This window comes from Triticum urartu, chromosome 3 (assembly GCF_003073215.2).
Source record: "Triticum urartu cultivar G1812 chromosome 3, Tu2.1, whole genome shotgun sequence".
NCBI lineage: Eukaryota > Viridiplantae > Streptophyta > Magnoliopsida > Poales > Poaceae > Triticum > Triticum urartu.
In genome coordinates this window covers 731,525,642-731,541,949 of record NC_053024.1, presented here as the reverse complement: position 1 = coordinate 731,541,949, position 16,308 = coordinate 731,525,642, and positions in this window count along the sequence as shown.

Genomic DNA, 16,308 nt, shown 5'->3' with positions numbered 1-16,308 from the left:
CAGCCGAAGCCTTCATGACGTCAGCAACGGAGCGGCGCGCGCTGGATTGGACTGGAACGCATACTAGGCTAGGTCTGCTTCCGGCCGCCCACGCAACGTGCAGGTGTGCTAAGGGCGATGGGCCCAGACCCCTGGGCGCTTAGGTTTAGACCGGCATGCTGACCTCTCTGTTGGTCTAGGTGGGGCTGCGACGTGTTGATCTTTCGAGGCCGGGCATGACCCAGAAAAGTGTGTCCGGCCAAATGGGATCGAGCGTGTTGGGTTATGTGGTGCACCCCTGCAGGGAAGTTAATCTATTCAAATAGTCGTGATCTTCGGTAACAGGACGACTTGGAGTTGTACCTTGACCTTATGACAACTAGAATCGGATACTTAATAAAACACACCCTTCCAAGTGCCAGATACAACTCGGTGATCGCTCTCTAACAGGGCAACGAGGAGAGGATCGCCGGGTAGGATTATGCTATGCGATGCTACCAGGAGGACTTCAGTCTACTCTCTTCTATATGCTGCAAGACGGAGGTTGCCAGAAGCGTAGTCTTCGATAGGATTAGCTATCCCCCTCTTATTCTGGCATTCTGCAGTTCAGTCCACTGATATGGCCCTTTACACATATATCCATGCATATGTAGTATAGCTCCTTGCTTGCGAGTACTTTGGATGAGTACTCACGGTTGCTTTCTCCCTCTTTTTCTCCTATCCTTTCTACCTGGTTGTCGCAACCAGATGTTGGAGCCCAGGATCCAGACGCCACCGTCGACGACGACTCCTACTACACCGGAGGTGCCTACTACTACGTGCTGCCCGCTGACGACGACCAGGAGTAGTTTAGGAGGATCCCAGGCAGGAGGTATGCGCCTCTTCCGATCTGTATCCCAGTTTGTGCTAGCCTTCTTAAGGCAAACTTGTTTAACTTATGTCTGTACTCAGATATTGTTGCTTCCGCTGACTCGTCTATGATCGAGCTCTTGTATTCGAGCCTTCGAGGCCCCTGGCTTGTAATATGATGCTTGTATGACTTATTTTATTTGTAGAGTTGTGTTGTGATATCTTCCCGTGAGTCCTTGATCTTGATCGTACACATTTGCGTGCATGATTAGTGTACGGTCAAATCGGGGGCGTCACAGTTGCCTTGGGCTGAAAATGGGCATGACATGATGATTTAGGCATATGAGTGTGCCGTAAAAATTTCATGCCATTTGGACATGACAAATTGGTACATCGCCTTGCGGGTTGCCGTCGGCGGCTTACGGGTTGGCGCCGTCGCCTTGAAAAATGCTGTCGTTATCATTGCAGTTGAACAGCTTCCTCATAAGGCCCCCCAAGCCCAAAGAAACGTAGTACCGGAGTACTCGTCCGAAAGCTCAAATCTCTCTGCCGCTTTCTCGGCCGCTGTGGCATATTCTTTTCCAGTCTTGGCCACGGACCGGGGGGGGGGGGGGGGGGGCTTTGCCCCCACCCCCAGGCATCACTGGCAATGGGGAGACCACCACTTATATAGAGAGCGCATGAGATATTACCGTCTGAGGTATGAACCATCTTGTGACTTATGTTCCAGTCTCCTTCTTCCTCCCTCATATCTATCCCTTCCCCCAAATTCTACCGCTTGATGCTACAAAGAGCACTACAACTATGACTTTTTTGGGAACACCCGAGCAGGTTGGCGTGGAGGCATAAGCTTTCCCTTCCTGAAGTCGATCTATGTATGCCTCACTTTAGTTTGAACCACCGACGGAGATCAATAAACAAGCAGCCACCGCCGCTAAAGACGTACCCATGCTCCGGCCGCTCGTCCTTTCTGCTAGCTCACCACGTGCATGGGGCTTCAAAATCATCACCACCATCATCGTCATCATCATCACCCCTATCATCATTATCATCATCCGCATCAGTCTCATTGTAACATCAAGAACCGTAGTGGATCGTCTTCTATGTAATATGAATTATCCATCCATGTATTCCATCGCTGTGGTTATGATGTTTGTCTTCCCCATGTGCGAGTAGAAAACCCTAATTCTCGGGGATGTGGATGAGACTTGGTATATGTAAGATCTCAAACATTTTTTTGGATATGAGATTCCCTTTTGAATGCTCAGTTTAATAACTTTGTGAATGTTGTGAAGTGGCCCCACTCAGCATTTGTGCCTTATGGTCCCGAAATATATCAATGGGCTAGGATGTGGGGGTAATTATTCGAGGTGACAGTAAAAGCCTCTTGCTCCTAACCTTTGCAATTAACTGGGGAATTACGCATCGAGAGGCCCCGTCCATAGGGTAAACCTTATTTGTCATGAGTTGTAACCCTCTCGCGAAGACTATAACGGTGTGGGAATTCCTCGATTGATCCTGCAAAACAAAATCAATTTGAACATGCACCGCCTGTCCCGGGCCTACTGTTTGAGCACTTCCACTTGCTTCTTGAAATAGGCTTTCACCCCACTTCTTAAATAAAGCAAACATCTGTACATCCAAGATCACAGTCTCAAAGCAAATATGACGGCTGGGCATCTGCACAATCACGCCCAAAGAAAACATAAAAGAAACTAGGAAAAAAAGCCACCGAGTGGCAGCCGACAAGGCGGCCCTACAAAGAGGATAAGCGAAGTGCGATAGCCAGAATTTCATCCAGCATAAGCCTAAGCCGATCGCCGTCACGTAGCTGAGAGAGCATATCCGAATATCTGATTGCTAAAATAATGAATATATTTGGACTGATAAACAGAGACGATAACAACTCTGTACAATCTTTGCACACCACTCGCGTCAATCTAATGGTGTAGCTCAAAATCTTGCTTTCAGTAGTGGTGATCGTCAAGCTTTTGTTTGGCTGGATGGTCCTCAATTTTATTTTATTTTGTTTTTTGCGGGGAGGATGGTCCTCAAGATTTATTTGCTCCCTTGTGGATAATGTAACGTTTTGTGGGTAATGAGTAAACAAACACACTACCTATGTTTTCATAGTCTAGTTTGAACCACTCAAATTTTATCACGTATTATTATTATGATATTTTTTCAAAAGAACTGGTGTGGCAGCATGCGGCTTCTTGTTCTAGTGAAACCATCAGAAATGATCTTGCGATCTAGTGACCAATTTCAGGTCACATAACCAATGAATTGTCAAACTAGTACATGGAAGCAACCTTATATATCTGAAAAAACGTAGTAATATATGGTGGTAAATAAACAATCCTAACTTTCTAAATCTACGGAGGCAAAAGCCATTACGTAATACCGCGTTGATCTGATGCCATTTACACTTCTATCTCTCTTGAAATATATAGTGGGCTTGGGCTGGGTCAGCGGACAAAGAAAGAAAAAAAGCAAAACTTTTCTAATGGGTCGCGATGCCTCGTAATTAGTCGACAGCGTCATTGATTGATTCATCCTCCTCCATGGATGAATTACGAGGCCTACCATTAATTGCTAACTGCCTCATCCCTGATTGGTTATCCTCAACGTGCCACGGATCGATCCTTCTCATCAACTGATCATGTCCGTCCATCCGCTCTCTTCTCATTTTCGTTTCAACTCGCCAACCGGAACCAATGAAAAAAAATCATGGTTTGTGCGATAGTCGGAACCAAAATCTCTCAATATAAAATTAAAATTCGGATGGGAATCGAAACTGAAAAAAAATCCACAATAAGTTCCTACAACAAAAACCTACGAGGGTGCAAAAATTTCAAATAAGAAAAGAAAATATTGCTATACAATACTACGAAGAGGAAGGAGAGGAGATCAATTGAGTTGAGGGGGTGGCGGTCCTAGTTGGGCCGGCCGCTCGCGAGGGAGAGACCAACAAGGTCTGTGACCTGGGCGAGAGCCCGCGGCAGCAGAGGGAGGATAGATCCCAACGGCGTGCCCCCACCTCAAACATGTGGCCAGGAGCTGACGGCAACGAGATGTCGACGCTCGGGCCCTTGCACGCCCATGCGGATTTAGGTACCGTTGTTAGTGTGGCGTGATAAGCAAAGGAGGAGGAGAGAAAGACGAGGAAGGCGCGAAAAGGATGCGGCCTTTGTGCTTCTGTTGCAGCCGACGGAAGAAAAACATGAGGAATTTGGTCGCCGGCCGGATTGAGTTGGCGATCACGGCCCTGGCGGAAGAAAGAGACGAGGTCAATGAATTGTCTGGTCGGCTCCGGGAGCGAGGGGCAACTGCTTGTGCTGGAGTCGGCGATCATGCATGCTCACCAACGGCCGGCAACTCATATCCAGTCGTCGTCGTGGTTCTGTCTGGAGCTAGCAAGCATCGTGAAGATGGTGCATTCCGCACCCCATATGTTAAATTTAACCTCACGTCAAATCGAAGGGAATAGACTGAAACTTTGATGAAGACAGAAGGATGAAACGTAGTACGTGCGTGGGCGGGAAGGAGAGGCGTGATGGGAGGCATATAGTCGCTCCTGCTACAGCCAGTGATATTTAGTGAAGCTAACGAAGCTCCATATGAAACTAGCGTTAATTAGCATCTTGTGTTTTCTTTTGTGAAGACAGTATATATGTAGGGCGTCCATACATGCGCACACACAGTCACCCATATGGAGGAACACACGTAGACCCTGCCGACCCCTATGCATGAGCACCTTCGAGAGAATGAGCCGACACATTATCCTGAGACTGACCAAGTCTCCTCTCACTGGACGCGCATCGCCGGGGAGGACTTAAGTAAATCCAGCGACCACCAATGGTGATGAGTCTATAACTTGAATCCTGGTGGAAAAAAGACGGGAACTTGCATGAAGTCGAGGGGTGAGCACTAGTGAAACGACACAAAGGAAATGCGGTTCGTTTTCGGAAATGGTTTAAATTCTCTTGATTTACATGGAAAAAAGCTAGTATAAATTTAGTATGTGTTTTGTTTGGCCATTTTGATGCACGTGTGAGACGTCACGGGTATAGGTGCACGTGAAATAGAAATACGTACCCACGCACGCACGACAAGCCCTGTCGGGGGCATCTTTCTTAATTTGCTTTGCTTTGCTTTCATTCAAATCAAATCAAATGGAAAAGATTGAAACTTTGGTGATGAAGATCGACATGCATGGATGAAACGTGGGTCGGTGAGAAGTAGAGCGCGCGGTGGGAAGGAGACAGCATGCTATGTAGCACGCGGTGGAAACGTACGTAGCTCCATCAAACTTGCATTAAGCTTTTTGCAGTCCTTCATCTTAAAAGGGAAAAGACGCAAACTTGCATCAAGACCAGCAGTTGAACGTGCATGGCGCAACAACATACACAAGACAACGCACTCTCCTGAACCGTTTCTTCTTTCGACGGTTCCCAGGAGAGAAAAGGGCGCATCCAGCCCAACCGGCCGCCGCCGGCAAGTCCGTGGGCTCCTTCATTCTCCGTCCGCCCATCCGGCAACGTGAGGATGGGAGAGCCCTAGATCTCCGTGTCAGGCGTGTAGGTAGGTCTACGAGAGGTAGGTCTAGCGGCGTTGCATCCATGGAGTCGGCAGCGTCTAGTCGAATAAAGTTCCCCCATGCCTGGCTCCATCTTGGCAGCATCTTTTTCCACACGCGTCGTAAGTCGCACACGCAACCGCACGCGGATGCCCAACTACCTCTTGTATATATACACTAGAGAGAGAGAGAGAGAGATGGGGGCATGATCAATGAAGAGAGAAGAAGCTCTGCAGGAGGTGCAGCTAGCTAGCGAGAGGGAACGGATCGATGACGTGGAGCAATCCGGACCGTCCATTCCTGGCTGGCTAGCTGGCTAATACAATTAAGTGGACGCTCCTCTTGTTCGTGCTGCTACTACTAAATGACGTCAGTCAATTAAGCGGCAGCGGCTGCGGCTACTCGATTACAACAAAGTCAATCAAGGTTACGTCCACCAAGGTACCAATTGCTGCTCTAGCTCTAGTTCCCGTCCCCCTCCCCAATAGCGATATGGCATGGGACTAAATCACTTCCTGAGCAAGCAGTCCCGCTGGCTGGTGTGTGGTGTGTGGTGTGTGTGCATGGGCCGTTGGCAACCCAACCAACACTGGACTGGCCCGGACGGCACCAACTCACAACCTTCAATTTGTCCCCGGCCCAAGTTGGGTTACCTGTCGACGACACGGCACTTGTTATTCCTTTTTCTTTTCTCCCTCGCTCATTTGGACCAGAGAACTGATTTCATTCTCTCAGCTAGGTAAATCGCTTTGATTTGATTTCAAATGCTGATGCGAAAGCGCATTGATTTACGGAGGGAACGAATGGAACTTTGCCTTGGCCAGACATTTCTACCATGATTTTATCCATTGTACGGTCTCATGAAAGACATGATATACATTGACCAACAAGAATTTCTATTTCTTGTGTTCAAAACCTCACAACTTTGCTAGTCATACACGCCTATACACAGAATCTAGATACAAGATGGGTTCTTTTTTTCCCTCCTCGTTCTTCCAGCGTCTTGGCATCCATGATCCATCAGTGAATGGAACAACAACAAATAAAATGCCATGACCCTAAATCAGCTTTGCTACGCTAGCAACTTCTGACCCTAGATCAGTAAGGTACACAGTTTCCAGGGGTGCGTGCACATCTCACAAACACACACTAGCCAGTTTACAAAACAACATGCATATTATTCAGTTTCAACATGTGACTCGCTCATTTCGTGAGACAATCTTGAAGAGAGATTCATGGAAATGATTAATATGAAAATCAATCATGGTCGCAATACATACATGAACAAAACGAGTAAATGGCATCATCAATTTTCAACACGTACAGGATCCTAAGTTCAATAACACCCAACCTAAACACATTTTGCACGTCTGGCTCATTTTACATAGTGCTTCCGATCTGAATCTCGGCTCTCTTCGGTGCCTTGCCACTTGTGTCAACCCAATTCAACCACCTCCATTTCTCGCCTTGCCACCAACAAGCCTATGTGAATGCATAACATGACCAGATCAAGGAACATCGCCAACAGAGCAGCATCAACACAACATGATACCAAACAGAGTTCATCCATCACCAAAGGGCAAATAAAATAGTTTCTCGCATTTTCCTAGATTCTCTCCTTGCTCCCTCCCTCTATGATAGCCTGAAAAGGTTGGAGAAGAAAAGCTCAGCCACTATATATAGAGAACCGGCAGAAAGAAAGAAATTTCGACGACATGAATAATGAGTGCCTAATGACATTTCCAACAGCTAACACTTAGTACAACTCTACTTTGACAAAAATATTGTCAAAAGAAATGACAAAAGAGGTGTGGGCACAACAACGACATAAGAAATGCTGCTGCTACTCAGTTCATCATCCCATAAATGGCTATGCCTGGCAGCTTTGAATAGCATGCCACATAATTTATAATGGCAGTCCAAGTACAAACTCAAGAGATACAACAAGCTAGCTTATCTCTTCCGAAAACAACAAAACACCACATCAACCTTATTATCTAGGCCGATGAACTCACCTTCCTGAGCAAACTAACAATCTTTCTACTCACCGCAGCCATCCTTCTTCAGCAACTGAATTAATGGCATCAGCACACCCGCCTCCCCTTGAGATGAGCAAATACACTTTGCATCGCCTCATCTTTGACGGACTCCCTCCAATTGTACACAAGTGTTGCAGCTGCAAGGAGAACAAACAGTATAAGAGGAGCGCACAACTAGTATAGTTCCAAAAGCAATGTATCAGGGGTATCACTTTTTCTTATCCAAAAAACACACCCTCCCTTTCTACAGGCCAAGATCATAAACCATCCCCAGGAAAATTATTCTCTCTACTTAACAAATTGCTTTGCTTTGGATAGGACACTCACAACACAACATTTCAGCCAAAGAGCAGAGGGATGCAACATAACAAAATAGCAAAGGCTACAACAACAAAGCCTTTCGGTCCCGAACAAGTTGGGATAGGCTAGAGTTGAACCCATAAGACAACAAAGCTTCTACAGAAAACCTCAGCACTTGTATAACGGCTCAATGACATGGTTTTTTTATGCCTACAAGATATAATATGACAAGGATTGTGGAATTTGACCAGGAAGACTCTTGTTGTTAAGATAGTTGTTACTCCAAGTAGACGTTCACTCTGAAAAAACATAAAATGTTTGTTTACCTAAACCACCATCGCCCACAAGTTGATGACTGGACAATCTGAGAGAGAGAGAAGACCAAAGACTTGCCCGGACCGAGGAATAGACGTTGAGGTCCACAAATTCATGCTCTGAGAGATGGGATCTTGGCGAACCACCCTGCCCATCTTGCGTGGCGGACACACCACATGTGCCACCCTGCCCTGCAGCAGACCAAGTGGCACCTGCAGCAGGCAACAACAAGAACAAAGATGTTCATCATTCTCAGTACATGTATGGTTGATTGCCTACAAATAAATTCATTTTGCCATGCCATTATGCGCTAAAAGGATGTTCTGAGTAAATTCTGTCACGAAGGACATCAAAATAAGTAGATAGTTAGATATGAAACAGTGAAGAGGCATTGATATAACGGGTTCAACAAAAAATCCATAATGCGGTCAGTCATAGTGTGTCACTCAAGAATTACAACTCCACTGCCCTATCATGTTGGTGCTTTCTAAAGCAAAAATGCAAATGGACCCTAGTTCATAGACGGTGACACTACCAAAAATAGCACCAAGACAGGTGCAAGCTCCTGCAGCCCTGCTCTCCTTAGCTTGGATAGGCACTTATTCCACTGAGATAATTCAATAAAGTACCATACGAACTGCAGCTAATCAAGCTGATACTTTTTGAACCAAAATTGCTAAGGGAAAAACCAGTGTTCTGGATCCAAACTAGTTTCAAACTGCAGAACAACTGTTCATCATGGTGACCATAACCAAATAAACATGACCCAAAAGCAGTACCAAAAACAGCATCAAGACAAGAGCCAGCTCCTGTCCTGCTTAGGTCAACAAGGCACTTTTTCATGGAGCTAATGTTGTACGTGTTCGATTTAGTAGATGGGGCAGTTCCCATTTGGTGAGGCAACAATTAATTACTCGGAGGGCTTAATTTTCTTATTTCAAATCCAACTAAGCCCTTTGCTACCCAAAATCCTAAAAAAAATTCAGAATAATCAATCCAGACAGCTCATAGGAACAAAAAAACAACAAGATCACTTGATTGTGGTTGCCGGAAGACCACACCAGAAATCTGAGAGAGAGAGAGAGAGAGAGAGAGAGGTGGGGGGAGGGATGCCAAGGGCTCACCTGAACTGAGAAGAGGTGACTACTACTGCACGGTTGCGCAAGCCAAGGTTGTAGAAGATTAGATGACCTCAAACAATAAGCTAAATTTTCTGAAAAGAAAAGGGAACATGATGAAGCTTCAGCAATCATAAAATCGACCAAAACATAATTAAACACATTGGCTATGTTCATGAACAAAACACCCCTCGTCATCTACTAGACAGTAGCAACTAGAAGCAACCAAGTAACTTCCTGTGTGACAGTTCTTCATCGAACTCTAGAAACTAGGAGATAACACCAAGTGTAGTATCATGTTCTTGGCAGTTTGAGGGGCCTTAGACCTCATTTGCAAGGAAGAATCATCATCATTAACACAGAGCAAGTCACTAAGACTGAACATGTCGACACTAACAACACAACACCATAGGACAGACCACAGCCACTAGATAATTAGCTCGATGGTCAGAACAGAGAACAGAGCACGGTATGACCAGAGCAAACAGAGCAGGGAGGAGAGGCCAGTGACTCACCTAAGTAGTTGTAGCTGAGGAGTAATTCATGGTAGCCCAGAACATCACACCATGTACGGACTGCTGGACGGTCTCGATGTCGAGGGCCTTCCACTTGACAAACCGGCTCCACGTGTCCCTTGAGTTTATCAAGCTCCCTCAGCCTGTAATAACAAAGTCAGGTCTCTCTCGAATGGAGACAACACAAAATGGTAGCGTAACAATATTTAAGATCAATCAACACATAGCCATGCTACAGGAAAATTGAGCCCCTTTTCCATCATGAACAAAGATAAGTCAGACCAAGACCACACATGATAAATCTATTACACTACTAGAAAAAAGGCATGTTAGTGGCGCACCTATTTTTGCCATTAATGGCACACTATAGGTGCGCCATTATTATCTATGATAGTAATGGTGCACTAAGATAGTAATGGCGCATTTTTTTCAAATTTTTTTCAGAATTTTTTTTAATTTTTTTTGTTTTTTTCTTAATCTCGGATCACTATGGCTTAATCTCTTGTTTTTTTCTTAATCTAGGGTCACTATGGCTTAATTTCGGGTCAATATGCTTAATCTCTTGTTCTTTTCTTAATCCAGAGTCACTATGGCTTAATCTCGGGTCAATATGCTTAATCTCAAGTCAAATCGCACTAAGTGGTGAAACTTCCCGGAAGGTCACCCATCCTCACACTCCAGCCCGAGCACGCTTAACTTCGCAGTTCTATCCAACCCCAGCACCACCTCACTTAACAGGCACTTGTTGATATATCTATTATATCAATCCTATTAAACCTTGTTGATGTCTAGGACTTTGTTCATGTTCATGAGTATGATGAAATTTTGAAAAAATATTTCAAACTTCCCTAACATATTACGTATCATATTTTGAAAAAAAAATCTAAAAAAAATTCGAAACCAATTTTTTTTTCTATTACTAGTGGCGCACCTAGCAAATGGTGCGCCATTACTAAGTTTGAAACTTTTTCCATTTTCTCCCCTCTAGATCTTAAAAGCCCCATATCTTTCGTTATGTTAGGTTTTTGGGGATTCTGAAAATCTTCAACGGGGTTCCCCAAATTGAATTCGGATGTAACTTTTCGACTAGATGATTTTTCATATAAAAAACTTTTTAATCCGAGTTCGTATGCAAAAGTTATACCCATTTTACTAAATTTCCAGAGAGATTTTGCAAATAAAGTCGAAATTCATATTTGTAAATTTTCCCAACAACTAGACCACATATCACGTGGGGAACTTATTTTTTTTTTTTTGACATTTCCATCATTTTTTTATTCTTTTTAAAACTGAAAAGGCGGTTCCAGGGGGCGGGGGGGGGGTGTGTGCAAAGAAAGTTAGTAATGGCGCACCTTCACCAAAGTGCGCCATTACTATGTGTATGACTTGGTCAACCATAGTAATACTAAGTTTGACATAGTAATGGCGCACCTATGCGAAGTGCGCAATTACTAAGTTTGACCAAGATTTGACCCAGTCATACGCATAGTAATGGCGCACTTTATACAGGTGCGCCATTACTATGTCAACTAGTAATGGCGCACTATCCCCTGGTGCGCCACTGCTAACAATTTTTTTTATTTTTTTTTAAAACTAGTAATGGCGCACCACACATCAGGTGCGTCATTACTAATATGTCAATAATGGCGTACCTGTATCTGGTGCGCCACTGCTATATAGCAGTGGCACACCATATACATGGTGTGCCATTAATGTCCATATTAGCTATAGCCGTTTTCCTAGTAGTGTTATCACTAATATGACTAGAGATAGATAGTATCATGCCAAGGGAGAATATAAAAAACACTAGACCCTATACACTAATAATCACAGTAGCATGAAGGGTCTAAAATGACAAGATCATAATATGGGCTCCAGGAGCAACCTAAATACACTATGCATCATCCAACAGCTTATAATCACTATTAGTGAAAACCTTATACACAGAACTTTAGCAGTAGCGAGGGTCAAAAAAGCACGCTGGTACTAAGTAGCACTAGCGAGCCTGCCAGAACCGTGCTGCGGATAAAGTTCTAGCAGTAGCGCGTCTTACTCCAAACACATTACTACTAAAATTCCCACGGCTTAGACGATAGGCTACACATAGTAGTAGCGACCTATAACGAACCGCGCTACCGCTACTTTCTTTGTAGCAGCGCGTTTTAGTCTAAACTCGCTACTGATAGAGGATATAAAATTAAATGGAAAGAAAATAGAAAGATAATTGAAAATGAAAGAAATAGAATAAGGTGAAAGGAAAAAAATGTGAAGAAAACTAAATGAAAAAGGGAAAAAAGAGAATGGTGTACCAGCAGCGTGTGTTCCAGAACGCATTGTAGCTAACGTAGCAGTAGCGCCCTTTCTGGAACGCGCTACTGGTACTTCTAACTTAACCACGCGGTTCGTCCTTCCCCACAGCCACTTCATCCCCCAAATCCAACTCCACTCTCGTCGCCGCCGTCGCCCCTCGGCCGTCGCGTGCTCTCCGCACACCCTCTACGCCGCCCCCGACCCCAGATTCAACGCCGCCCCCGCCCCCGACCTCAACGCCGCCCCCGACCCCGACCTCAACGCCGCCCCGGACGCCGCCCCCGCCCCCCGACCTCAATGCTGCCCCGGAGCCCCGACCACGATCTCGACGCCACCTGCCCCTCCCTCGTCGTAGGCACCCGAGGTGAGCACGCCTGCTCCTCCCTCTCCCCAACCTCTGCCTAGGTTTTCTACCTCCATCAAATTAGTTAGGGTGGAAACGAATCGGATGCGGATGCGGCTCAAATGAGTTAGGGTTCATGTAAGGGTGGAAACGAATCAAATTTCTAAGATGAATCATAAAACGAGTAAAATTTGACCACTTATTTCACTTTATAGTTGGATAATTGGAATATCCGCTACCACTTTCCACCCCTATAGGTTCATCAAATTAGATGGTAATTAGGGCAGTAGTTCTTAGGTACTAATTAGTTAGTAAGAACTAGGTACTAATTAGGTACTAGAATATTTTTATTTATAGTAAGTTTATTTTTAGTAAGAACTAGTTGAATTAATAGAACTAGTTAGTAAGAACTTGTTGCTATTTTTTTAGTTAAAGCAATTTTCCCGCATCGACGTGGACGATGCCTATCCCACATCCTCGTCGTCGAGTCGGCGGAGGACGACACCTGCTTGACCAGATGGGCCATGTCCGGGACTGGGCTCCGCCGGGGTGGTACTAGGAGGCGCTACCTGCCGGGGGGCGCAGGTTGGTGAGGAGCCAGCCTGTCGTTGACCCGAACCTTCTTTGGTGGCGGTCGTGTGGGCCAGTGATGGTCCAGAGGCTCGAGGACTCCGCGAAGGTGGTGCGTCACCGTGTCAGTGAGTAGGACGCGCACGTCTGTCGCTACTTGTTTGCGTTGGAGCACAGGTTCTCCAATACCTGGCAGGTTCTCCAGGGATCTCACTGGAGCTATGATCCCGTGATGATTCCTTCTCTGTGGGTGTCCACCGCCCGCGCCGATACCCGTCGTGTGCTAGGGTTTTAGTTGTACTAGTGATGTTATATGTATGACACTATTCGGGATGTATTAGTGATAATATTCGACGATGTACGGACACATGAGATGATTTACTTTTGCTTGTTGAATGCATGCTAATTTGAGTCTTATAAGATATTTTGAAATGTATATCTTGTGTTGCTCAATATCCAAGTGGTCGGTCATGTTTGCAGGTTACACCACTGAGTGGCCTATGTTTTGCGTGAGTGTTGATTCATTTCCGTTCCGGCAAATTTCAGGCGCTCGATATATCCTATTTTAGCAAAGGTCATGCCGGATTTTTCCGTGAATTTTGGCATGACTTTTGCCACAATATGTAGGAAATATCGAGTGCGCCGGATTTGTGTGTTGAGTATCCTGTTAGTTGTCTTCTATCGATTTTCAATTAATGTTTTAACTATGAACATAGGAAATGTCTGAAGACAAAAAGGATTTCGGTATTTGCAAATACTGCGAAGACGAGCGCGGCCTGTGCGACGGAATCTTCCTAGATGATGATAGGCGCTTCAGCATCAAGCTGGACGAGAATTTTGAAGTGGATACAGTAAGTCACAACGACAAGTCTTTTTTCGTAATTAAGCATGACATCTGCTTCATTTGCTTCAACTTATATTTTTTTACTATTCTACTAGCGTATCCCCTGCCATGCAAGAGTTTTTGTATTGGATAAGATAGGTTTCAGTCATACTATGGAGGTAAAGAAAGTTTATTTGAAGACCGAGCATGGTTATATTTTCCACGCAAAATTATACAATTTAAACGACTACACCTATTTTGGATGCAAAACATGGCGAGCACTATGCAAGACTTATGCATTTCAGCCTGATATGGTTATTACCTTTGATATTCGTCCGGAAGATGATATTGAAGGTAACACCGATATCTGGGTCGATGTGCAGACGCCTCCAGTTACACCAAAATGTAAGTTCCTCAACCATATTTATGTCTTTGATATTGTTTATTCAAAAATAGTTGACAACTAATTTGTATTGTCAGCTTATTTCGGTGCAAGCAAACATGTCCAGCGCTTGGTAGACAGGACCTACTACTGTCACAGGGCTGAACTAAACTGCGAGGAGCTAAGTCATTATGTTTCATGGCTTGAGGATCTTGATACTGTCAAGACAAATCTTCTTCCTGGACTTAGAAATCTTAGTACTGAAAACGTGCGACCAATAGTGTTCGTCATGAACTACGGTCACATCTATTTAGGAAGGATGGTAAGATTTTTACTATTTGTCCTCAGTACATCTTTTTCATACATTATTTGTGAAGCTAAACTTCATTGCTAAGTATGTGACCATACGATGTTCTTCAACAGGGACTCCCGATGAATGTTGTGCCTTATGGGATCGAGACTAAAGGTACCATGAGTGGCCAAGATATCCTACGTGTTACTTTAGTGCATTCAAGATCAGCGATAAATGCTTAATAGTGCAAGACTGGACCAAATATGTGATGGGGGAGCGCAGACAAGTACTAGGGGGCAGCAAACAGATGTGCTACCCAAAATTAGGAGACAGGTTCATCTGCATGCTCCAACTTGATCAAGGAGGAGAGCTACACATGTTTTATGTTGTTTTACCTAAGAGAGAGCAGCAGGAGTGATTAGCTAGAAATGAGTTTGAGGATGATGATGTGCTACACTATTACTATGATGATAAAATAGCTAGTGTTGGTGGTAATGACTGATGATTATTATTAGCTAGTGTTAGTGGTGATTAAATAAATATTGTTGGTGGTAATGATTATGATGATGATTAAATAGCTTGTGCTGGCGGATTAGATTCAAGTGGAGGCAACATGTGGTGCACATCGAAAGTACTACTGGTCCAAACTAGATCAAGTTTGGATTAGTAGTATACTTTTGACATGCACCACATATTGCCTCCAATTGAACCTAATCCACCTTCATTTGACACATTGTTATGAACATAATGATGTAAACCTCATAATTGGTATTGTACCAATATTTGTACGATGGCGCATAAATACACTAAAAATAAAAAAATAAAAAAACAATACTAGTAGCGATGGAAAGAAAACACGCTGCCAATAGTTACATTAGCAGCAACGTGGGAGTGAACAAGCGCTGCAGCTATTTGTCCTAGCAGTAGCGCGTGTGGCACGTGTTACTGCTAAGCAATAGCTGTAGCGCCTTATTAGTATCGCGCCTACCCACGCTACTAGTGAGTACAAAACCAGCGCCTACTGCTAGGGTTTTCCCTAGTAGTGAATAATCAATATGGAACCAAAACATGTCATAAAAATTACCTAAGTAAAACAATACGGACTACATCACCAAAATCATAATAGTAGAAAAAGACTGGTGGCCGGAAGAGAACTACCATAAGACAGATTGACCGCATAACCATACCGCAAATCATTGGATCGATGGCCAGCACCACAACCAGTCACAGCTAGATAACCATATCATCTCAGGGTGGTGGGGGGAGAGGGAGGAAATCAAGGACTCACCAGATCCGAGGATGAGGTGGCTACCACCACCACGGTTGCGGCCAAACCGTCGGCATCACATTGCAGGGAAGGCAAGGTATGTGTGTGTAACATTTGCATTACTATGGATCTCATATCGTCATAGAACTCACCGAGATGGACGAAAATGACCGAAATTCCTGCAGACAATCTAGAATCTAAAAAAGACAACCATTGCGGGATAGGAAGGGTCGTCATTTACATGCCTATATCAAAGAAAGAAATAGCATTTTGAAGGATATGGTGTCTTTAGCATGATGTGCATCAAGATATAATAAACATATTGTGCTCTAAGAAAGCACATGTCGTTTACTTCTTGTTGTGCTCAGCAAATAATTCACAAGTTACTCAAACCTTAAGTAAAAACGGGCTAACATTTCATAGAACCTGAAAACAACCTACATCTACAAGTGCAATCTGAATTTAATGAAGACTGATAGAAGTAGCATTTAAATGTACAATACCAAGATATCCACTTGTCACAAGCAAACATATCCACTGTTCAAGTACATGGCTCTGAAGTACGACAATGAATAAAACTCGCATGCTTCTAGAAGATTACTACACAACCACAAAATCTTGCAAAGC